Source organism: Taudactylus pleione, unplaced genomic scaffold (genome assembly GCF_031769625.1).
Source record: "Taudactylus pleione unplaced genomic scaffold, aTauple2 ptg000318l, whole genome shotgun sequence".
Classification (NCBI taxonomy): domain Eukaryota; kingdom Metazoa; phylum Chordata; class Amphibia; order Anura; family Myobatrachidae; genus Taudactylus; species Taudactylus pleione.
In genome coordinates this window covers 4,782,186-4,808,175 of record NW_028284719.1, presented here as the reverse complement: position 1 = coordinate 4,808,175, position 25,990 = coordinate 4,782,186, and the positions used below count along the sequence as shown (strand labels likewise).

General features: G+C 42.5%; 1 pseudogene; it reads right to left on the bottom strand.

The window, feature by feature from the left end:
• Positions 1-18,493: 18,493 nt before the first annotated feature.
• On the bottom strand, positions 18,494-25,410 carry LOC148509686 (nicotinamide N-methyltransferase-like; annotated as a pseudogene).
• Positions 25,411-25,990: the final 580 nt, after the last annotated feature.

The following is a 25,990-nucleotide window of genomic DNA, read 5'->3' as shown; positions in this document are numbered from 1 at the left end:
GGGGAGTAGAAAAACCACCAGATTATGCACATACTCAACACAAAAAGAGATGAAACAACTCAACAAAATTAAACGAGGTACAAGAGGAGAATATAAAAGAATATAATCCTCCAGAATAATAAGGAATTACGAAACAAATATAAAATAAAATATTTTCAATCTAAGTAAGAAAAAACTAACAATAGATCAAACCAACGTCCTAAAAAAAGGACTAAAATTTGTGCCTCAGTCAAGTAACAATAAATGTAATTAATTTATTGATACACAGAAATTCATTAGAAAACTGTTTGAATTTTTTTTTTGGAAAGATGCTCCCTCAAGAGAAATTACCAGTCAAACAAGGAAATATATACACACGGACTATAAACCTCCATCAATGCTTTTTCCGGCACATGTGAAAGGACCACACATAACTGCATTTCAAAAATTAATAGAAGAGGAAATTACAAATCTTCCGGAAAAACAACAAATATCTTATAATTTTACAATAGAAGAAATAAAAAGCCTAAAAGAACTAAAAGAAGATGACACAATTATGATAAAATCAGCAGACAAGGGAGGAGGTGTAGTAATTATGGATGTGGAAAAATACAAAGAGGAAGCAAGCAACCTCCTCTCTGACACAAAAACTTACATCCAACTTAAAAAGGACCCTATGAAGGAATTCAAAGAAATCCTTGAATTATAATTGGATGAAGGCTTACAATTGGACATTTTAACAAGAAAGGAATATGACTTCATCAATATAGAACATCCGAGGATCCCTACTTTTTATCATCTACCGAAGATCCATAAATGCTTAGAAAAACCATCGGGAAGACCTATCATGTCGGGCATTGGATCATTGACGGCCAACTTATCCAAATATGTAGATCACTACTTGCAACATCTAGTATCACAATAAAAATGTTTCCTTAAAGACACCATGCACATCTTTCAGATACTAGATACCGTAGTATGGAAAAACAACTACATACTATGTACGAGCGACATTAAGTCGCTATACACAGTAATTAACCATCAAGATGGCTGCAACGCAACCCAACACCACTTATCGACAGTGACACAAATTCCAAACAGGCAGATAAATTTCATCATGGACAGCATAGATTTTATTCTAAGAAATAACTATTTTTGGTATGAGGACACCTTCTTCCTGCAAGTAAAAGGTACTGCCATGGGTACATCATTGGAACCAACCTACGCAAATCTTTTTGTAGCTTGGTGGGAGGACAATCACATTTGGCAGAATAATCCATTCTTAGATAAAATTAAAATATGGCGAAGATATATAGATGACATTTATTTCATATGGGACGGCACAAAAGAAGAACTGTCTGATTTCCACTTAATGATGAACACAAACACTTTGAATCTAGAATTCACGTCAGTTTACAGTAAAGAACTTGTAAAATTTTTAGACATAGACATGTTATTTTACACATAGATTTATGTTTATCATAATTTTTGCATATATCTATACAATTTAGAATGAGCGGATAACTGACAGAAATAAGCGAATGACAAATGTATGTTGTCAAATGTATTTTATTTTATCTTTATGGAACCATATGGTTGCCACCAAAAAGAAGGAGGAAGTTCCGTTTTGAGACTTCCTGTTTTAAATCAATTGTTCAATAAAGAATAGTACAAATAGAGGCGACAAGCAGCCTCGTTTCTATCCTTGACAAAGGACCCAGCGAGGTCTGAAATGCGTAGGAGCAGGAGAGTGTGAGGTCACGTGGAGCAGTTCCCATCCGTTCGAGCCCGCTCGATACCCTGCTGCCGCTGTCATCTTCACAGCACGGCTTGCAGAGTGAGATCCGGAAGGAGAAGGCCCCCCGTGCGAGGGAGAAGATCGCCTCAACCAGTGGCTGCTGTCATCTTCACATGGTGGCATGCAGAGTTGGACCTGGAAGTAGAAGGCACCCCCGTGCAAGGGAAAAGATCGCCGCAACTACTGGACACTCTCAGGTAGAGTAAGGGAAAGTTAGGATAGAAACCAATACACTGACTATCACCTAAAGAAGTGCTGGCAAGTTACCAGCAAGCCTCAAACTCTCACAATTTATCCAAAAGAGTATAAACATATAAATGTCATTTGTTTGTTTTTGTCCTCTCAGCCAACATTAAGCGCTTAAACTTTTATCTATTGTTTTATTGCTAATGATTCACTTTTAATTTTTATAATGATTGGATTCTACTTTTTCCACATACTGTATCCAGCGCTGTTATTCTTTTTTTTTTTTTGCGTTTGTTGGGAATAGCATTATCCTGAGACAGCTGCAGGCGTGTGCTGTGGTTTGAGTCAGCAGCGCCATTAGTTTTTAAGTATCTCAGTTTTAGGTCATGTACGAGGGTGGATCCAAAAGTCTGTGTCCTGATGTAGTAGTATAGGTCAGGGGTGCCAAGAGGGGGGGGGAGCGGGTACTAATTATCCAGGCCTGGGCTTGCTGGAGGGGCCCAGCGGGGGCCCGGGTCCGGCACAGCTCCCCACCTCTTACATCACAGCAGCCCAGCACATGCTGCTGTGTACTGGGCTGCACTGGGAGACTGCTTGCGGCTGCTAAGCAGTCTCCTATGCCTGTGGGGGGAGTGATCAAGCTGATCAAGCCCCCCCACTGGTTATGCTCCAGGCTGATGGCACTCACTGCGCCCCCCTTGCCAGCGTGCAGCACCGCTGCAAAATGTTTTTTTAAGAATAAAGAAAACAATAACCGCGCTCTAATGTGTTACAAAACATCAGCGCCGTGTAACAATTACTTTAAAAAATATATATTTAATGTAAATATAGACAAATAAATGAATACATGTATTAATTCTAATTGCTTAAAACATGTATACAATGTATAAACCTAAATATCAAAGTAAAATATTAATAATCACACATTAATACATTGTTTCAGCTGGTTGCTGAAGACCCTTTTGTTAAGGGTCACAATAGAAGTTCTCCTGGAATTGGTTCTTTTATTGTTGTGGTTGAAGAAATATATGTACTATAATCCACAGAACCTTAGAGCTTGTTAAGCAGTTAGCCGCGTTTGGCTGAATAGGTTATTTGATGTTGGTAATAAATAGTAATGTGAAAAATTAATCACCAAATAATTTTGTAGCAATCCCCAAAAGAAAGCCATTAATTGTCGGGATCCACATTAAAGAAATCCCCAGCCGGGGAAGAAACCTTTTAAATCAGCTAACTGCGCAATACACCTTGCCGATCACAGCCGTGGACAAGCCGCATTGGAAACCTTATACATGGGATGCAATCGGGAAACCGGCTGCCTTAATACCGACAGCCGGCTTACCGACTGCTTTATCCCGGCATGGGTTAAATGACAGGCATCTATATCTAGTCGCCTGTCATTTTCCTGATGCCGGGAGAGAGGCGCCCGGCATCCCGATCGAATGGATGCTGGGCACCGCGAGCGGACAGCCACGGGGGGGTTAGGTTTAGGGTCCTGGTGGGTACTTAGGGTTAGGCACCCCCCTGGGAGGGTTAGGGTTAGGCTAGGGGGAGGGAGGGTTAGGCACCCCCGGGGGGGACTTAGAGTTAGGCACCCCCCCGGGGGGTTTAGGCAGCGGGGAAGTGGGGGTTAGGTTTAAGCACTTAGAGGGGGATTAGGGTTAGGCTAGGGGGGGAAGGTTAGGGTTAGGGGGTTAGAATTAGGTTAGCAAATACTTACCTTAGACGATCGAGATTTCCTCCTCTGTCGGCCTCCTGGTGTCGGGATTCCAACAGCCGGGCAGGGGTTCGGCGGTAATTCATACCGATTCCATACACACACCAGGTCAAAAGTTTCTGCTTAACATTTATCTAGAACCTTCTAGAAGATAATAGCTAGAATCTGATTGGTTGCTAGGGGCAACATCTCCATTTCTAAAATCCCTAACTTTAGTAAATATACCCCTAACAGTGTAATTAGATGTGCTATCAAGAAAACAAAAACAGTATTACTGTACATGGCATCTAAAATCATTAACTTCAAAGAATGATATCACAAATAATTAAGGAACACAAAATTATCTATATAAAACATAATCCATGTTGATTACAAAAAAATGTTATTAAGCAATAAATAAAAAGATAAATAAACAATACTAACACTGTTCAGTAATATAACATAAAAAACTGGAATAAACTTTATGACAAATAATCTGGAACATTTAAATTCCTTTTCCAGGTAAATCCAGATTCTATCAGCCGTGGTAAAGTGCATTGGAAATTGTTAGTACTATCCTATATAAAATAGGGTAAAATATTGTAGACTTAACCAGTCCAAGTATGTAGGTAATTATAATCAGGTCTGCAGCCCTGAAGTGCATTCAACTTAAAAATCAAAAACATTAAACACACAAATAATGGCACTAAGAATGACTTGGAGATAAGAAATGGTCTTCCTCTAAATTACAGGTATGACTAATTGTAAGAATTATACTAAATAAATGCACTATATAACAGGAGAAATGCAAAGGTCTAAATCTATTACTGTGGGAAATGACCTTGGGGAAAAGAGACCACTAGATGGCCATAAAAGCCTACTATTCAAAATACAATAATAAAATAGCAATTGAGATGTACTGACAAAAATAAAAAACAATAGTCAAATAAGTTAGCAGTAGGAATAATTACATGAAAACCAAAAACAAATAATATTTTTCAGTCCAAATATTTCTTCTCCATATAAACACAGGAGATAGTTGGTGAAAGCCTCTTCCAGGTAGGTAAGACCCAGGAACTCAGATGCACAAGGGGACATCACCCTCTCACCCTGATACAGAATAGACAGAGAATCCAAAACAGTTGGGACTCTCTGTAAATATTATGGGTAAAAAGGGAACAAAGATAGGGCTTTGGAAGGGGAGTAAGGAAGGACACACATGGGTAAGGAGGGAGCAGAAGGGAAATGGGGGGAATGAAGAATAAACATAGGGGAAAACACAGCCACAAGTTTCTTGGTTACAGATGTAAGAAAACACAAACTGTGTGGGACAGAACATGATACATTTGGGTAAGAAGGGCAGTCTGCAGAGTTTCCGGAAACACCTCTGATTAATTCCCATACAACAAAGGCAGTAGCGAATAGTTGACAGGAGTCCTCAGCCCCCGCAGTAACACCACTAGGAATGGACGAGTGGGTACTTAGAGAAGGAGCTTGTTATTCAAGGCAATGCAGCAATGGAACAGCAGGTAAGGGATGAAGGACAGGTGACATACGGTGGTAAGGAAGTACAAGACAAGACCGGCAAAGTTAGTAGGGCAGCAGCTCTTCAGGATGATCACTGAGGCTCATTATTGGGCCTATTTATTATCAAATTAAATTTGCAGGTGATATCCACAAATTTAACGTATACCCTTAATGTATCTTGGGGAGAAAAGTCTTTAGCACAATAGCAGCTCTCATAGGTTTGTATGGGGGCTGCTGTTAATGAGTTTTATTAGCTTGGCCTCGGTAGCTACTGTAACCTCATCTTTACACAGCATTTACCTTTGTAAACTATGGGCTATATATTTAATCGTTTATCAGGAGAGGGATCTGTATAATCCCTCCACGACATGCGTGGCCTGCTAACTGCACATGCCCATGACAGTCACCAGAGGGAGAAAGTAATTATCTATCTCTTTTCTTTTACACATCACAGTGATGTCCTGGGATGTGATCAGTGGTAGATCCCTGTGATCTTTAATCTTTTATTGCTGTGATAAGGAATTATAATTATCAAGTCTAAAAGCCGATAATTAACAAATATGCCCCTATGTGCTGAAAGAGCCACAAGACCAATTTGTATAACTTCATGGAAATAAGGAGGATATAGCCCAAAGTCTATAGCAGCAGAGCGGGTCCTGCTTTAGAGGCTGCACAACTAAAATACTGTAGCAGGACAATGGCAGACATTTAATAGCCACAGCAGTAGCAGGGAAGGCAGAAAAGGCTCTAGCCAGTGTAGTCAGCTGAAGATTTCCACAATGGTCAGGATTAGAACCACAAGGGAACTGTCAGGTTCTCACCTCACATAGAAATCTTTGGAGATCTCAGGGTCTCTGCCAGCTGCTGTCACTTTGTTGCTGGTTGATGATCCCAGATGGTAGACTAGCACCGTTATGGGACTAGGAGGGAGATTAAATGCAGTCAATAGATGAACAAGAGACAGAGATGTACTACAGAGAGTATGGTGATATAGTAACGGTCACTTGTTGACTGAATCAGTAGTATCAGTTGCAGGTTTCATCTATAAAGAGCAAAACTGAAGTAAATATCGGCCATCTAGAATGCCCTTTCATCCGGATGTCCTTAAGGTTCATTTAAAATTTGTATTACTTACTACAGCAAGTAGGCTGGTTAATATGGCTTTCAAGTGTCTAGAGACATTACCTGTATTGTGATATGTGTATCCAACTCCAAACATTGGCCCTCATTCAGACCCGGACGCAAGTGGCCGTTCGTACGTTCGGCGTACGTAAAAAAATATTTAAATTCAAGCACTCGCTCGTATTTTCGCACGCAGCCAAACATCCTCCCCAAACTCAAGCGACCCCTCCTCTAACTAACGAGCGTGCCAAATAGCGAGCGTACATCCCCGAAGTGGCTTGAAGGGAACGCACGCACTAGTACTACCCGGAAGTTGGACTGTCAGATTTCGATTAACTGCTCGTTTATTCTGCCTACCTCCCTAAATCGTATCATGCCAATCAATATATCAATTTGCTAAATTAGTTTTTTTTTTTTTTTTAACACAATGCAATAAACTTTATTCATGTCCGTGTTTGTGTTTACCCGCAGAATACGTACGGCTTAAACATTCGCTTTTAATTGTCAAAATACATGTTAGCCCCAATTAAATAATTGTTCTATTTGTTTTTCTATCCGCATATTTCCCGGAGTTCATTTCTTTATTTAAATTTGCTTACACATGTCACTGCATCAAGCCTATCATAAGTCTCAAGAGATTTCTGGCCCTGTTGAACACATGACTCATACACTAACCAATAGAATTGGTCCTGTTAATTACCCAAATACATTAGCCAATCAAAAAATTTTGGGGCACTTTATTAAAAATGATTTTTATTAAAAACACCATTGCCATCATGAGAGCCTCCGCATTCACCAGGCGCGAGCTGCTGGTGCAAACGGAGGTCATGGATAGGCAGATCACCAGCCAGCCTCCACCCATCACCAACCGCGAAAAGCGTTCCGCATATGCGGAGGTACGGGCCCGCCTGCGGTCCTTCGGCTCACGCCGCCGGATCGGGCAGCTGGAGCGCAGGTGGTCGGACCTGCAACGGCGGACGCCCCGCTTGCTGGCATGCTTTCGCATGCAGATCGCCGAAAGTAAGTTTTATGGACTGTGGTTTTCATGTTTGTTTTTGTGGCCCTAACTGCGTGTGCATGTTTTCTCTGTATTTCATATTTATTCATTGTACTCATATCTGCATGGCCATGTTTTCCCTGTATTTCATATTTATTCATTGTACTCATATCTGCATGGCCATGTTTTCCCTGTATTTCATATTTATTCATTGTACTCATATCTGCATGGCCATGTTTTCCCTGTATTTCATATTTATTCATTGTACTCATATCTGCATGGCCATGTTTTCCCTGTATTTCATATTTATTCATTGTACTCATATCTGCATGGTCCTTTTTTTGGGGGGGGGATTCGAAAATGGTGTTTTTCGCGGATTTGTGTTGAAACTAACCACAATTTGTTTCACATCTTTTAGGGGCCCAGCGCAGACTACGCCGTCATCGTCCGGCCAGACGGCGCTCACGGCCACTCTCCCCAACCCCCAGCCAACACTCCACTACCACTAATTCCCCTATTCCCCACTCCTCCCCAGCCTTCCAAGACCCTCTGGCTGAAATTTTGGGGCTCCTTCCCCTCCATCCCAATTCCCCCTCTCCTCCAACCACCCCTCTTAGAATTACCCCCTCCCCGGAGTCGGTAATTACCCTGCCCCGATCTTTGGGGAATGGAGGCACCTCCGAGGAGGACGATGGAGGGCCTTCCGGAGCTGGCATTGTATCTTCCGGTATGTTTTTCTTTGCGATTTTTTATCGACACAAACTGTTTGTATGTAATCATGTGTGGTTCCTTTTTTTGGGGTTTTTGGCTACACTTTTGGGGATTTTGCCGATTGCCTTTACCTGTTACTGCTGATTTCAACATACACATATCACACCTGTCGGAATTTGTACATTGGCCTTGTATTTTTGGCCTACACCATTTTTGGTTGATGTGTTTTAATGGTGTAATTATGTTTTTTTTTTTTGTTTTTTTTTTGTTGGGTTTTGGTTTTGGCTTGTTTTTTAATGTGGTTTCAGTATTGTTGTATTAATCCCCACACTTTTCTCACCCACAGAGGAACAGAGGCGTCGGGCAGAATTATCCGCCTGTGTGGCCTGGATGCGCCACAATATAATCGGTGTGCTGGTGGTCCTTGACCATATGTCGGTCCTCCTTAGGGATTAGTTTTTTTTTTTGCCCATTTTATAAATAAAGTGTTATTTTCTAAGTAACGTTCTGGCTCATTCGTTTTTTCTAAATCACAGATTGTTTACCCTGACATAAGTAGACTGTTCCTGCAAGGATTACCAATTTTTGACACTAAGATTGTGTGTTGTATTTTTATGTAAAACAGCCACAAGAAACACCTAACAGTAACAATCTCATTTCCCTTTTTTGGTGTAGTCACAATTAGATATTACTACATTTTACAGGTTCCTAGTTGGGGTGCAAGCTGCTTAGGCCAATCTTACAAAGCCAAATGATTGTACAGGCTTCCTTTGGGTGTTGGTTTGGACCCTGAAAACATATTACATTTTAGCTCAACTGGCGTCAGTACTGGATTACCCCTTAGTCAAATGTAACGTGTGTGAACCTGGTTACACTTGCTTGTAACGTTCCAAAAAAGGTACAACATTTCACTCTCAAAACATTTATTCACAACATAACTGAAAAATCAAAGTGGTCACTCACAAACAAAACACACAGTGATAATCACAAATACAACACATACCAACAAAATCAAATAAAAAAACAACAAATCAAGAACTGGTTGACGAAGGACCATTCCAACATGATTCCACAAATATGGTGTTGCAATATGGGTTCCATAATATATCCCCAAAATGTCCACATACATGTTTTGTAAGGGTAGCAGGAAGTAGTCATCGTTGGAGTGCCAAAGATTATGTGAAAAAACAGAAGATGGAGAAAATAAAAATAAATAATTAGATGTTCTCAAACAAACCCTACCACATTAGGTATAAACACAGTTGTTTTATCAATAATTACCTAAAAAATCTGGCCACCACATCATCGCGTATGGCCCCCCCACATACAGACCTCCGACCAACCTCGGGGGGGTCATCCTCAAGTAATGCATCCTCTGGCTGCATTGGGACACCACTCCTTATGGCAATGTTGTGAAATATCCCACACAGGACCACAATTTTCGAAACCATATCCGGCAAATACATGAGCTCGCCACCAGATCGGTGGAGGCATCTGAATCGGCCTTTTAAAAGGCCGATACAGCGCTCCACCACTTGCCTGGTGGCTGTAAGTGTGGAATTATACTCACTTTGTGGCCCTGGTGTGGGAGCCAAATAAGGAGTGAGCAGCCAGGGCGTGCAAGGGTAGCCATTGTCTCCTGTGAAAAAGAATAGTCAACATCAGGATCACTCTGTATGAAGCATAACATTGTTATGTACTAAAGGTCTCCACTTACCCAGAAGCCACGCATCACCAGCTTGTAGGTTGGTTAATTTGTGCCATATCCCTAATTGTCGGATGACGAAGGAGTCATGTGCACTTCCTGGTAATTTTGCATTCAGGGACAGGATCTGGAGGGAGGCATCACATACCACCATTACATTGAGGGAGTGATAGTGTTTCCGGTTTCTAAATATTGCCTCCAGCCGTGCTGGAGGCTGAAGTGGTATGTGAGTACCATCCACAACCCCTATGATGTGTGGGAAGCAAGCTATTTGGTAAAAATTGGCCTTGGCCACACTAAGGGCACCCATATCCAAAGGCATTTGAATATAATGATGGAGGTGCTTGAAAAGTGCCTCCATCACTGCCCTCAGGATCCGGGAAAAGGAGGATTGTGATATGCCTGCCACTATTCTCACCGTTGTTTGGAACGATCCTGAGGCACAGAAATGTAACACCGCCATAAATTGCGTTAGTGGTGGTATTGCTGTAGGACTGTCAATTTGCCGCTCAAGATCACTCTCTATTAATGAGAGAGTGTCTATGATGATTTTGGGAGGAAGACGGTAGCATCTTAAAACCTCATCATCGGGCATTCCAAAAAGGGTGACACATGATCGAAATATCTGTGGCCTTGCACGCCTACGATGCCTACGCCTGGGACGAGATTGAGGTTGGTCGGCTTCCAGGAGCAGGGCCAGAACAATCCAACCCATATCAACCTGAAATGGCAAGATTTGAATGTCAGGCTTTTTAACCCCCCCAAAAATAAAAATTTTGACTTAGCTTGAAGATACCATCCATTGATGCTTACATGCCGGGGTATTGTCATGATATGTGGAAACTGGAAATAATCACAACATAAATATACATCATTTTATGCTGGCCATTTCTGTTTCAAAAATTTAAGCAAGACAAAACATAAAAGGGGAGACACACACATTTGGGCAAAGAGTAAAACGACGTTGCGCACACTACGTCAAATTGAGGCCAAATGTAAGCAACAAATGCTACCGAGAAAACACAAACAATTTTAAGGGATGAATAAGCATTTTACAAAGCGCTAATTAGTTTGCAAATACAAGTCACAATAGAAAGTATTAAAAAAGCGCTTATTAGTTCGCAAATACAAGTCACAATAGTAAGTATTAAAAATGCGCTAATTAGTTCACAAATACAAGTCACAATAGTAAGTAGCAAAAATGCGCTAATTAGTTCGCAAATACAAGTCACAATAGTAAGTATTAAAAATGCGCTAATTAGTTCGCAAATACAAGTCACAATAGTAAGTAGTAAAAATGCGCTAATTAGTTTGCAAATACAAGTTATAAAAACGCACCTAAAAACAAAAAAAAACAAAAAAAACTTCGGATTTTGAAAATCAAAGGTTACATGTGTAAGGCCAATCAAAGTTGCGTAAAGACAAACAAGAACATTTACAAAACAATTTAACAAATGAACTTACCAAGAGATAATATATAAGAATCCGGATGAAAAGGTCTTTGGGGCAGAGCCAAAATAAAACCTAAGAGAGATGAAATGACGCCAAAAAAAAGTTAGAAAATCATAAACAGAAGGAGACACAAATTGAACCAAAGTTTGACTTCCCAAAACTTACCAAAACTGGAAACGGCCAAAAAAAGTAGAAACAAAAAAAAGCGAACGGAACTAAAAAAACGAATATATCCAAAATAAATACTTCCAAAAACAAAAACTCCTACACCAGCCAACAATCAACTCCAGCCAACGTAACCTCGACTCAAGACGCCCCAAGCCATAAATAGTGTTTAGTTTCCCGCACAAATTAAGGAGGGAGCATAGGAACGCACAATCAATGATGCGGCCGAAAAATAAGGTCGCATGTATAAATACGTCGCGAGCCAAAAAAAACATTCTGGTGTATTTCTTGTTTGGAGCTCAGACATGGCTACAGACCAGGGAAACAATGGACAACAGTCTGGCGGTAAGTATTTCAGGCATTTTGACTCAATGATTAATTAGAAACATAATATTGTGCAAGTCGTGAAGTTGACAATTCTCCAAAATTACACAAATAGGTGAGGAGGATGACATGGAAGAGGCTGCTGGGCCCAGTATTCCGGGCAAAGCTGCCAAAAAGAAAAGGCAGCCACAATTCACAACAAAGGAGATGGAGGTTTTGATTCAGAAGTGTGTGGACATCCTGCCACAGGCAGACAGGAATATGAGTGCAAGCCAGAAGTGGAGAATGTGGGAAGAGGTAGCCGTGGATGTCAATAGGGTGGGTGATTATGTCCGTCTAGCCCGGGATGTCAAACGGCGGTAAGTAAACACTTGCCCCCCCTAAAACCAAAACCCATTTTAAACAAAAGGATAATGGTTCCAATTTCATCCCACTGAAAATATCGCCTGAAGCAAAAACTGGCGGACAGGGCTAGGCATGCAAGGGGGACAGGTGGGGGTCCCACCCCTGTGTCATTGGAGTTGACTGATTTAGAAGAGCTGGCACAAGGGTGTGTGCAGCCTGTGGAGGTGTTTGGCATGTCCAACATGGATATGGACATGCCAGACTTTGCGGCTCCTCATGTTGTCCCAGGTAAATATTGTGATGTCACCAACTCTGAAATGTTATTGTGCCAATATGTAGATTCTAATGTGAGTCTTTTCTCATTTTTCCAACAGAGACACAGGCGGATGAGTCTGCTCCAGAGGGGAGCCTTGGCCGCAGAATTTCTGCTGGCTCTGCAGGTGAGGAATCAGTACATCCGGCTTAGGACCCTGCAGAAGCCAGTCCAGGGCAATCCCCCTCGCAGGCAGTGTCCCTCCTCACAGAACTCAATTTTAAATCGGATTTCCATACAGAGATTCTGCAGAGGATGGACGCCAGTCTGATACGGGTGGCTGGGGCCCTGGAGCAAAATGCTGCGGCCAATGTGACCATTGGTCAGGCCCTGGCGGAAAATACCAGGGCCAACATCCGCATCGCCACTGCCCTGCAGCAGCTCGTTCGCCAGCACATGGTGGAGCCGACCTCCCTTCCTGCCGGAACATCAGGATCCTCCACCTCTGGCACAACATCAACCAATCCTCCAAATGTGCCTAGCCCTGTGCCTAGTCCAGAGGCCACAACATCTGCCTCTGGACAGGCCAGCCCGATGACATCCCGGACCCGGTCTGGCGCCCTCCCTCCCCCAGCCAAACGGCCGAAAAAACGGTGACAGCATTGGCTACTTTTCCCACACGCCTTCTGTGCTTGCCTCATATTCCTTTCTGGCCAAAACTTCCCTCTCCTTTCTTGTGAATTGTTTTTAATTTTTGCATTTACGTTTACCAAAAAATTATTGTTTGCACAATTAATAAATATTGTGGAATGAACACTGCCAAAAATGTTTTGGTTAAATATGTGCATTTATTTTTGGGGGATACCAATAAATTTACATCAAATGTACGACTTTGTATTCTGACATTATTGTAAAAAAGGGTTACATTTAATCCGGGCCCACAAGCCAACAACGTTCAACCTAAAAAATTACACATTGGAAAAAAAGGGCTCGTTAAGGAACGTTTAAAACATTACCTAAGGAGGAAAAATCACCTTGCAAACACAAAATGAGGCACCAAACCTAAACATGATGACATTATTGTTATAATAGTCCAAAAACAACACATTGCGGCCAAAATACACCCCCACAAATGTACGCTAATTGATTGTATAATCCAGACATTAGCAGTTATGATTTCCACCTGCGTTCGGTTTTGTGCTATCCAAAAAAACTGCTTTCCAAACACATACCAAGCCGGTTTTCAATCCAACACTAATTGATTTTCTGACAAGCCGTGATTAATCGATGCAACATCGTGGAGTGCCGGGACGGAGGAGAAGGCCATCGCCACTGTGGTCGAGTTATCCAGCCCCTAAGCTGTGCGAGCATTTTGATTGGAAAGAGGATCATCCAGTGACGTATGAGTTGGTACGAACATATTTGACGTTCGCATTTGTTAATGTATGAACGCCCAAAAAACGCCTCGCCACGCCTGCGTTTTTCCATCTCCTCCCCCGTCAACACCCAAAAACGCCCTGTTCTGTCAATCACATTTGACATGTCACTTCCTGTACGCTAATTGACGAATGAGACAAAAAAAGCTCGCAATCTGCAGTACGCACATGCGCAGTGTAACACCGACGCATGCGTGGTTAGTCAACATCGGAACGCAACGAGCGTACTGCTGTTAACGAGCTGCTCTGAATCAGGGCCATTGTTTGAAAATGTCTGCACTGACTAACCTGTCTGTGGCCAGAGCTCCGTCCCTTAGCACTTTTAGTGAGGTCTCACCTAACAGTCAATGCTAGGTGATTGTTCTGTGAACCTGCACTTGTGCATACTTTGTACACTTTAACTAAACATTGGCTTGTGACTTTCAGGCTTGTTTGACTGTTTGTGTCTATTACAGTATTATCATATACTAACCTGGGTTTCATCTGACCCAGCTTTTCTAATAACCTTGGGCCTGATTCAGACCCACTCGCGAGCGGCTGTCCGCTCGCAAGTGGGTCGATGTTATGGACTGAGCATGCGCACGACGGAGGGAGCTCCGTCGTGCGCAAGCGCCTGACGTGACGAGCGAAGGAAAGTCCTTCGCTCGTTGTGTCCGATCAAAGGGGGCGTGCTGTCGATGTTGATTGACAGCATGCCCCTTTTGGTAGGCATTCCGGGGGCATGCCTCCCTGACGGGGGCATTCCCACGGGGATCGATGTTCGCCACTGCGCATGCGCACGATGGAGGGAGCTCCGTCGTGCGCAAGCGCGAGACCCGGCGAGCGAAGGACTTTCCATCGCTCCGGGTCTCGCACCAAAGGGGGCGTGCTGTCGATGTTGATTGACAGCACGCCCCCTTTGGTGGGCGTGCCTGCCAGACGGAGGCATTCTTATGGGAATGCCTACCATCTGAAGCCGGCCACACTGACATCACTAGTGATGTCAGTGGGAGTGATTTTGGCTCTGATAGAGCAAAAATCACTCCGGAGCTTGTGGTTGAAAACCTCAACCGCAGGCTCCGGCTCGCAATTTCGATGGTCGCGATGGTCACGACCATCGCGGCCATCAAAATGCACGCTCGTATAGCCTGTGGGTGGTGACCCACAGCTATACGAGCGTCCAGGAGGACGCTCCATTTTCATGGAGACCGGCCCTCATTCAGAGCGTGCGCTCTGCTCAGAGCGTACGGCTCTGAATGAGGGCCCTTGTCTTCTATTACTGCTATTATGTACTGAACATTGAATATTTTTCTGGATTACATGCTTGTATTTTCCCTGCCTGTTTCTATTTCCTACTCTTATGCCAGACTATTCAGCCCTTCATTGAATGTGACTTTTTCTAACCCTTGTCTGTTGATCCCTGCTAGCTGTGTACTGACTTTAGACTGTCTATGATTCGTTTGTGGTCTAATACCGTACTTCAATACAGGTGAACAATACTTTAAGATACCTGTATCTGTGTTGTTTCTCACTATACATTACATATGTAAGTACAGTAAGTGCCATTGAATGTGAGAAAAAGGGTAACAATACATAGTTGTTTATAGCAATACCTTATATTTTTCCTTACAAGACCTTAAACAAATTTTAATATAAGATGTCATCCTTCACTTAGAATAATTAGAAATGGAGGCTAGTGACGAAAAAAAATATTTGTGGTTTCCATCATTTGAAATATTTTTGCCTATTAGATCATTTCAAAAGTTATAGGTAATTCCTGCACTGAGAGAAATCCTAGATTGCACTGGAATACATAACTGAGGGCCTAATTCATACCCGCTCGCAAGCGCTGAGCCAAGTGCTCATGTGCACGACGGAGGCGGCTCTGTCGTGCGCATGCGCGAGACCCGAATAACAACGGCCAAGCTGTCGCTATGGGTCTCGCACCAAAGGGGGCGTGCTGTCAATGGTGAGTGACAGCATGCCCCCTTTGGTAGGCGTGCTGGGGGCGTTGCTGCCCAGACGGAGGCATTCCCATGGGAAGTGATGTCAGTGGGAGTGCTTTTGGCTCTGATAGAGCCAAAAGCACTCCAGGGCTTGTGGCAACGAGACCCTACCACAAAGGTCTCATCGCAAGACCGATGGTCGCGATGGTCTTGACCATCGCGACCATCTTTTTGGCCATTCGCTATAGCTGTGGGTGGTCACCCACAACTATGCGAGTGGCCAGGAGGCCGCTCTAAAACTAAGAGGGACAGCTATGATTCAGAGCGAGTACTCTGTCAGAGTGTCCAGAGTCAAATACTTCTAAGTGAGACACTGGAAACATTCCCATAATAAAATGGACTCACTACTCACAGGAATATAGGGGAGAGTGAGTGGGGACATGTGCCCTGGTTGCTGGATATGCACGGGCACCAGCAGGAGCATATGCCTGGGTGCTTGAGTGTGCCATAGGCTTCAATTCACCTTTACCTATTATGGAAACTGATCACAGCCAATCACAAAGATCCCTGCTCATCTGCTAATCCTGTAGCTGCACAGAGTCAGGAAATGTTCAACCCCACCACATGGGCGTCCTCTCAGCTAGCAAAGAGCCAAGAGTCTGGTAAGCCTTGAATGTTCTTAACCCGTTTGCCAACAACACTCCCTTATGAACTGAGCTCATGGCCTGCATCTGACCAGCACCACATGGGCCTCTACATCTCAAGAGCAGACTAAATGGGCAAAGTGCTTCTTATCTGCCATCAAATTTTATTTTTCTATGTTTCTATCCATCCTCTGCCCCTGTACCATCACCATCTGGGCCCCTGCTCGTGCTCTGCTCTGGTAGGTAGGGTGTTGCTGCAGTTCGAGTGCATGCCATTATCATATAACCTTTGCACCACAGTTCCACCACTCTGTTCCCATGGAGTATAGCCCACCCACTCTGTTACCATGGAGTATAGACCACCCACTCTGTTCCATGGAGTATAGCCCACCCACTCTGTTACCATGGAGTATAGCCCACCCACTCTGTTCCCATGGAGTATAGTCCACCCATTCTGTTACCATGGAGTATAGACCACCCTCTCTGTTCCCAGTATAGTCCACCCACTCTGTTACCATGGAGTATAGTCCACCCACTCTCTTCCATGGAGTATAGCCCACCCACTCTGTTCCATGGAATATAGCCCATCCACTTTGTTACTATGGAGTATAGCCAACCCACTCTATTCCAATGGAGTATAGCCCACCCACTCTTATAAACACAACTTTCTATTTAGGTTTTTCTGGCCTCTACACCTTCTCATTGTCATTAGTTTGGCGGTGCTCACTTTCTTCTTCTGTCTTCAACTTATGTTTTCACTCATAGCTATTTTTCTTACTCTCTTGCGCTCATTCTATTTTTTTCTTTTACTCTTTCTATTTCGTTTATCTCTCATATTTCTCGCATAGATCCGAAAATCTAGTGATTTGTATAAGCTACTGTAAGTTAGACAATAAAAGTAAACCTCTGACTGGCATGGGTTTTGCACATTTATAAGTAAATATCGCCCATTGAGTCAGTAAGCACATATAAATACAGCCTAAAATGATATTACGGTGGTGCATTGCCATCAGATATAATTTTCGATGGTCTTCTTTGTCATTGGTTCAACCATGTAGAACTCATTATATTGCTCATTAGTGATATTTTTCTGAGTCTTAATGGTACTGAGGCAAAAGAGATAGTATACTCTATAAGGAGCCAGGGGTGGTTAGTAGCAGGACCAGGAATGTTAGGCATTTTAAAGATAAAATGGGTGTTTTACCTGCTTGTAGAAAATGCTGTGTCTCTCTCACTCTATGCCTGCAGGATAGCAGCATATCTGGCTAAATCTTAACACCTGTGAAAGCCTCTCTTTTAAAGATAAGGATGGGGTGTGGTTTTCCTGTCAATCTGAGAGGGGGAGGAGGAATCTGAGGCCATGTGTTAGTATGACCGATGCCAGATAATGGCCTAAGATCAGGGAGTAGGTCTCTGTGATACAGCTTTTATACCTAAATTCCGGGACAGACCCAGAAATTAGCCATAGCCGACCCAGGATATTCCCGAGTCGGCGCCGCTCACAACGGAGCCAGGTCTGCAGTGACCCGGCTTTTCCAGCATTGAAGTGGACACTTGGAGATGACGTCATCTCTAAGCGCCACTGAAGCCGGCCAATCGGCAGGCATACTGCACGGTCCAAGTCATCCTTACCTGGATCACGCCGTTTGCACTGCAGGGTTTCACAGGTTATTCCCATGTTAAACCCTGCAAGTTACCTGGGTTGAATTGCAGGGTCACTCCACCCGGGAATCCAACCCAGTCCCCTTTTACACCAAGGAGCTACTGGGGTTAACCCTGCAATAACCCGTGGTTTAGGTGGTATGAGTAAGTGACAGGGTTGTGAACATGCTTCTCTGTGAAAGTCATTGTCTTGCAGCCATCCTGGAAACAATAAACAGTGGTGGAGAAGACCAGAGTCGGTGTGATTGCTTCTACTATAAGGCTACCCAACATTTCTTTTTCAGAAACAGGTAGTTCTTCTACAATAATCCTGGGAGAGATTAACAATCCTACCTGGAACTTGTATCACTTAACTAGTCCATTCCAACTGCTATATAGACCAGGGAGACACTAACCTGCCCACAGGGCCTCCAGCAATTTAGATCAGTTCCGGAAACTTCTATCCATAGTATCAGAACCTCTACCCATTATATGCCTCAACTCCTTGCTTTAAATAAAAAACACTAAAACAAATTATTTTAGCAATTTTTACTTTTGGTTTATTAGAAGCATGAGTAAAAAATTTATTAACATTTACATTTCTCAGCAGTAAGGAACATTAATTGCTTATAATCTAAGAGATCACTCTCTACTTTTCTATCAAGTAACTCACAGGAACTAACTACAAATCCTTCATCAGTGAGAGTCTTTCTTACAAAACTGTCATCATAATTAAATGCATGTAATCTATCATTACCAGCTGTGTAATATGTGGCATTTAAGGTCCCGATTACAATAAAGTATCCCCCCGGCTTCAGCAGCTTTGACATCTTTCTCAGGTTTCTGATGTAATCTTCTTGGTCCTGACTAACCACATCCAGTACCGTCGCCGTGAGGAGACAGTCAGCTTGTGGTAACATCACCGAATCTGTGAGGTTTTCTTTGCTGAAGTCAATTTCCACAATGTGTTTAATTGTTTCCTTCACCTTTTCTTCCTTTTCTTGTTCTTTGACACTAAAATAATTAAACCATTAGATTATATAGTATAGCAAGGTCAAGGGACATTGCAGAACTGTGTGTTTCACTTCAGTTTCTTTATACCTCAAAATATGCCACAAAAAAAAAACAATCAAAGAAAAAAAAAAGATCTTCTCAAAGAGTATAAACACTTATTTGTAACTCTGGCCCTGATTCAGAGCCGGACGCTCTGACCAGAGCGCTCGCTCAGAATCAGGGCCCACCTCCTTTAAAATGGAGCATCCTCCCGGACGCTCGTATAGCTGTGGGTCACCACCCACAGCATATACGAGCATCCAACAAGATGGTCGCGATGGTCTTGACCATCGCGACCATCGGACTTGCGAGTGAAACCCTGTGGTCGGGTTTCTCAACCGCAAGCCCTGGAGTGATTTTGGCTCTATCAGAGCCAAAATCACTCCCACTGACATCATTAGTGATGTCAGTGGGGCCGACTTCAGACGGTTGGCGTTCCCATAGGAATGCCTCCGTCTGGCAGGCACGCCCCCGGCACGCCCACCAAAGGGGACGTGCTGTCAATCAACATCGACAGCACGCCCCCTTTGGTGCGAGACCCGGAGCGATGGAAAGTCCTTCGCTCGCCGGGTCTCGTGGTTGCGCACGACGAAGCTCCCTCCGTCGTGCGCATGCGCAGTGGGGAACATCGACCCACTTGCGAGCGTACTGCCCCCTCTGTATGTGCTCTTTATGTGTAAGGTATCTTAATGATTTCTTCACTTTACATTTTTGTTAGTTTGACTTATCCTTTATGTTCTTATACAGTATGTTTAGAATCACATTTTACCTGATGCCTCCCAGCTCGGTAACAATCTTAGATGCATGAGTCCAATCAAAAGCCCCAGTGCGGGTGTTCACCCATTTGTTGAGTTCCATAATACAGGACTCTCTTAATTTTAGTATAGTGATGTCTTTAAAAAATTCACTCATGACAAAAAGATGATGAACGAAGGATCCGAGACTGATGTCAATCAAAGTTTCTCCTTTAATATGACCTGCAGGGAAGATTCAGATAAGAAGAATTGTAACATTCTATATACTGTAGTCACATTGAGTTAGCAACAATTAAAGAGAATGTCAGTCCCAACATTAGTCACATACTGATACAGATTTCATTGTGTATGTTTCCTGGTGTTATACTGCCAATTAAACTAATTACAGGCAATCTGAGAATTAATGCATTGCTCACACATGGTATAAATTATACATTGTGTTGGTAAAAAAGCTAATATAAAAAAATAGCGTGACATATGTTATGTAATTGGTATAACACTCTTGGGTGTGTGGTCGCACCCTGATATATGCACGCTTTTGTCTTCGTGCGTTCAACCACCCAAGGCATGCGTAAATCATAGCACTGCTGTCAAGGGCGGATTGGCCCTTATCTTTTGTAGGAAAAATCCCGGTGGGCCCTTTGGCTGTGGGGCCGCTTCTCTATTGTTGAAACCCCCAGATTTGTGTCACCTAGCTGGCTATTATTTATGTCTGCATCTGAACCTCTCTCGTGAGAGGAGACTATCCTATCCCATGCATTGAAGCACCAGGCGTGTATCTGCGGGTGGAGGTGGCTGGTGTGGGGTAAGTTGCGGGGTCAGGGCTGCCTATGCAGTCAGCCCAATCATCTCCTCTCCACTCTGTCCCCTCCCCAGGATGTGAAGTGTGAAGCTAAAGTTTAATGTCACAGTCTGGCATGCTGTGAAATTAACGTAACAGCCTGGGGAGTGAGCAGAGTGGAGAGGAGACCATTGGGCTGGCTGCAGTGCCTGGTAACAGTGGAAGCCCAGGATTCAGGAAGACGTGGGCTGGTGGATTATTTAAAATTCATGAGATCCCTGGGAAGGACAGCTAGGGACATAGGGCACATAGGGCCACTTTCAGAGTTTTTTCCAGGGCCATTTTAAATTCCCAATCTGCCCCTGGCTGCAGCAAACCCAAGAGTAGTATATTTATCTTACAAAATGGTCCCAGTGAGGTGAACTGTATGTTTGTCAGTGAGGCAGTGATGTGTATGTTTGTCAGTGAGGCAGTGATGTGTATGTTTGTCAGTGAGGCAGTGATGTGTATGTTTGTCAGTGAAGCAGTGATATGTTCTTTCTGTTTGTCAGTGAGGCAGTGATGTGTACTGTATGTATGTCAGTGAGGCAGTGATGTGTACTGAATGTTTGTCAGTGAAGTAGTGATGTGTACTGTATGTTTGTCAGTGAAGTAGTGATGTGTACTGTATGTTTGTCAGTGAAGCAGTGATGTGTACTGTATGTTTATCAGTGAGGCAGTGATGTGTACTGTATGTTTGTCAGAGAGGCAGTGATGTGTACTGTATGTTTGTCAGTGAAGCAGTGATGTGAACTGTATGTTTGTCAGTGAAGCAGTGATGTGTACCGTATGTTTGTCAGTGAAGCAGTGATGTGTATTGTATGTTTGTTTGCGAGGCAGTGATGTGTATCGTATGTTTGTCAGTGAAGCAGTGATGTGTACTGTATGTTTGTCAGTGAACCAGTTAAGTGTACTGTATGTTTGTCAGTGAAGTAGTGATGTGTACTGTATGTTTGTCAGTGAAGCAGTGATGTGTACTGTATGTTTGTCAGTGAGGCAGTGATGTGTACTGTATGTTTGGCAGTGAAGCAGTGATGTGAACTGTTTGTTTGTCAGTGAAGCAGTGATGTGTACTGTATGTTTGTCAGTGAAGCAGTGATGTGTACTGTTTGTTTGTCAGTGAAGCAGTGATGTGTACTGTATGTTTGTCAGTGAAGCAGTGATGTGTACTGTTTGTTTGTCAGTGAAGTAGTGTGGTGCACTGTATGTTTGTCAGTGAGGCAGTGATGTGTATGTTTGTCAGTGAAGCAGTGATGTGTACTGTATGTTTGTCAGTGAGGCAGTGATGTGTACTGTATGTTTGTCAGTGAGGCAGTGATGTGTACCGTATGTTTGTCAGTGAGGCAGTGATGTGTATTGTATGTTTGTCAGTGAGGCAGTGATGTGTACTGTCTGTTTGTCAGTGAAGCAGTGATGTGTATTGTATGTTTGTCAGTGAGGCAGTGATGTGTATGTTTGTCAGTGAAGCAGTGATGTGTACTGTATGTTTGTCAGTGAAGCAGTGATGTGCCATATGTTTGTCAGTGAGGCAGTGATGTGTATGTTTGTCAGTGAAGCAGTGATGTGTACTGTATGTTTGTCAGTGAAGCAGTGATGTGCCATATGTTTGTCAGTGAGGCAGTGATGTGTACTGCATGTTTGTCAGTGAGGCAGTGATGTGTACTGTATGTTTGTCAGTGAGGCAGTGATGTGTATGTTTGTCAGTGAGGCAGTGATGTGTATGTTTGTCAGTGAGGCAGTGATGTGTATGTTTGTCAGTGAGGCAGTGATGTGTATGTTTGTCAGTGAAGCAGTGATATGTTCTTTCTGTTTGTCAGTGAGGCAGTGATGTGTACTGTATGTTTGTCAGTGAGGCAGTGATGTGTACTGTATGTTTGTCAGTGAGGCAGTGATGTGTATGTTTGTCAGTGAGGCAGTGATGTGTATGTTTGTCAGTGAGGCAGTGATGTGTATGTTTGTCAGTGAGGCAGTGATGTGTATGTTTGTCAGTGAGGCAGTGATGTGTATGTTTGTCAGTGAAGCAGTGATATGTTCTTTCTGTTTGTCAGTGAGGCAGTGATGTGTACTGTATGTTTGTCAGTGAGGCAGTGATGTGTACTGTATGTTTGTCAGTGAGGCAGTGATGTGTATGTTTGTCAGTGAGGCAGTGATGTGCTGTTTTTCTGTGAGCAGTCTCTGTGAGAGATGTTATTGTTTACACTTGTGGAGTGATGTAGCTGTGGCTTTGTGATGAGGTTTTGATAAAAGTGAGAAGTAGATCAGGCCTGAGATGTGTGGTCATTGGGAAATAATGCACACCGTGTGATCTACCTTGTCCAATCATATTGTTGGGATTGTTGGGATTGGTCTCAATATACCACACTATTTTCTAAATATCTCTATACCCAAAACATTTTATTTTATGCCTCAATTTTCTCTGATTCAATAAAAGGAAGATATTTCTATGATTCCCAAGTCTGCCGCCATTTCTGTGCTGTATGCGTAATGTTTGGTGGGTTGGTGCTCTTCCACCTAAAAGACAAAGCACCATGGGTGGGAGTGACGTCTGTAGTAACATGTCTCTGTGAGCAGGGAAAGTGTCACCTGTTCCCATTCCACACAGCAGATGTAGTTGTCCCTGTACACAGAGGTGTAGTGTGGAGCTGCAGCACCCAGAGCAGGCACATGCTTTGTCACCCCCAATCCTGCAGTGCAGAAGTGTGTCTGGGGACTGGGCATAGCCAGCACATGGGGCTGAGATGTAGCATGTGTACAGGAAGGGCAGCACCTATTATGGAACCAGAGTAATTTATTTTATTTAATTATATTCTCAAGCAAGCACACAAAATGTATTGTGTTCATAAAATAGAATAGAAACATGATCAATACAAAACAACTTGAGAACAAAATAAGGAGAGAAGCCATGAAGGTGTTTAGGGGGGCTGGGGATGTTTAGTGTACTGTATGTCCTGCATGCCAGGGATGGTTGTACTGTATGTTTTAACTGTATGTTTTAGGGGTATGGGGGTAGGATGGGTAGTATATGTCCCAAAGGCTTTGGGGGGGGTAGAGTGTATATCCTTTGCACCAGGTAGGTATGGTGGGTAGTTTATGTCCCTGTGGCCAGGGGTGGGACAGGTGGTGTATGTCCCTTGGGCCGCTAAGGTGGGTAGTGTATGTTCCAGAGGCCAGGGAATAGGGTGGGTAGTGTATGTTCCTGGGTCATGGGAAAGCACTTTATGTCTGGTGGGCAGTATATCTCTTTGGGGCCAGAGGAGTAATGCAGGTAATGCATGTCACTGGGGCCGGAGGGTATGGTGGGTAGTGTATGTCACTAGGGCTGGAGGGTAGGGCAGGTAGTGTATGTCACTAGGGCTGGAGGGTAGGGCAGGTAGTGTATGTCACTAGGGATGGAGGGTAGGGCAGGTAGTGTATGTCACTAGGGCTGGAGGGTATGGTGGGTAGTGTATGTCACTGGGGCCAGAGGGTAGGGTGGGTATTGTATATTATTGTGACCAGAGGGTAGAGCGGGTAACTTATGTTGCTGGGGTGTGGGTAGGGCAGGTAGTTTGTTTCACACACCCGATTACCTGAGCCTGCACCCACTTATAGTGAGGTATCAGGGACAGGTGAAATTGTGGTACCTGGTAAGGGGCAAACAGGATTTTTAAAGGGGGGTTTCTAGTATATATATATATATATATATATATATAAATATATATATATATATATATATATATCTATATAAAATACACACACATCACACACAGATTGTAGCGCTAGAGAGAGTCAAAAAGTCCCTTCACAGTTTAGAGTGACCTGTTTTTCAGGTAATTAATATTTCGAAACACAAACAAACAGTCTGTTAAAACACAGCACTCCCCAATGTTGTGGGTGTCAGCTTATCAGTAAAATATTAACAATGGTGATTTGTTAATGGAAAATGTGTAAATAGCAAAACTGATATAAAGCGCACAATGTGCTGTGTGAGTGCATAAATTGCAAGAATACAGATGTATATATATATATATATATATATAGATACATACATACACACACATATATATGTACAAGTAACACCAGTGTGCAAAATGACAGTAGAAGAAGTCCAGTAATCGGACGTAACGCGTTGGAAACTCCTGACTCCACCTTTCATGAACTTACCTTTCCATTTTCAGATAAGCCATTCCTGTTTATCCCTCCATTTTTTATATTTATTATTACCCTTGGCATTTCTTGTAATTAAAATTATATATTTTATGAATTCACTATCTATTAAGTTATTGTGATTTTAATATTTAAAATTTATTTGCATTGTTGCACATGCACGGTTCACCCTTTATACTGTCATTTTGCACACTGGGGTTACTTGTACATATATATGTGTGTGTGTATGTATGTATATATATATATATATATATATATACACATCTGTATTCTTGCAATTTATGCACTCACACAGCACATTGTGCGCTTTATATCAGTTTTGCTATTTACATATAAATATATATGTTTATATATATATATACACACACACTCACTCACATATTTCACACATACATTACACATACACACACTTGCATATATATATATCTACAGTGCATCCGGAATGTATTCACAACACTTCACTTTTTCCACATTTTGTTATGTTACAGCCTTATTCCAAAATGGAATAAATAAATTTTTGTCCTCAAAATTTAATAAAAAAAACCCACTAAGAAATCACAACAATCTATCCTGAATACAAACCTGTTACTAATGCGCTGTGCAGCTTCTCCATAATAAATACCATAAACTCATCTCTGAATGCACTTTCTGCCTAAAAGTAACATTGAAGGAAGTCCCTGGAATCCATCCCATGCACATGATAAAGCTTCATATTGGGTCTGGCTTCCATTCTCTTGTCTTCTATCACACAGGACGGGATGAGTCTCTGTATCTGTAGCCTTATAGTAATATGTATGGCTGTTCTCTTTATATGCAGCAGAATCCTACAGTTATTTACACTCATTAGAATTTACTAATACAGCTGACTATAAATGTATCACTATATGCAGAGATCTTATGACAATTAATGATGAGTAAATATTTGACCTAACCAGGTGATAATGCTACAACGCTACAATGTGTTTTGAATATCAGTATTTTGTTTATGATTAAAACCTCTATACTCCATCTTATACTTCTTATACACCAGAGCAATAACCTGGGTTACTAGGTGGCACTGGATAAACAAATATAGAGATACTATGCTAAAAGATATAAATACAATACTTAATCCTTTTCATAGGTGAAAGATCCTGGCATACATTGCTTTATGTGTGGAATTCTCAGGATCTCCAGGAGTTATACATATGATACATGAAATAAATATAAATACAGGAAAGAAAACTGTTTTAGTAATCTGGTGCAATATTCCTGTTAACGTCTATATGGTAAAGTGAAGGGAAATTACGTAATTCTGTCAGTTGGTCAAA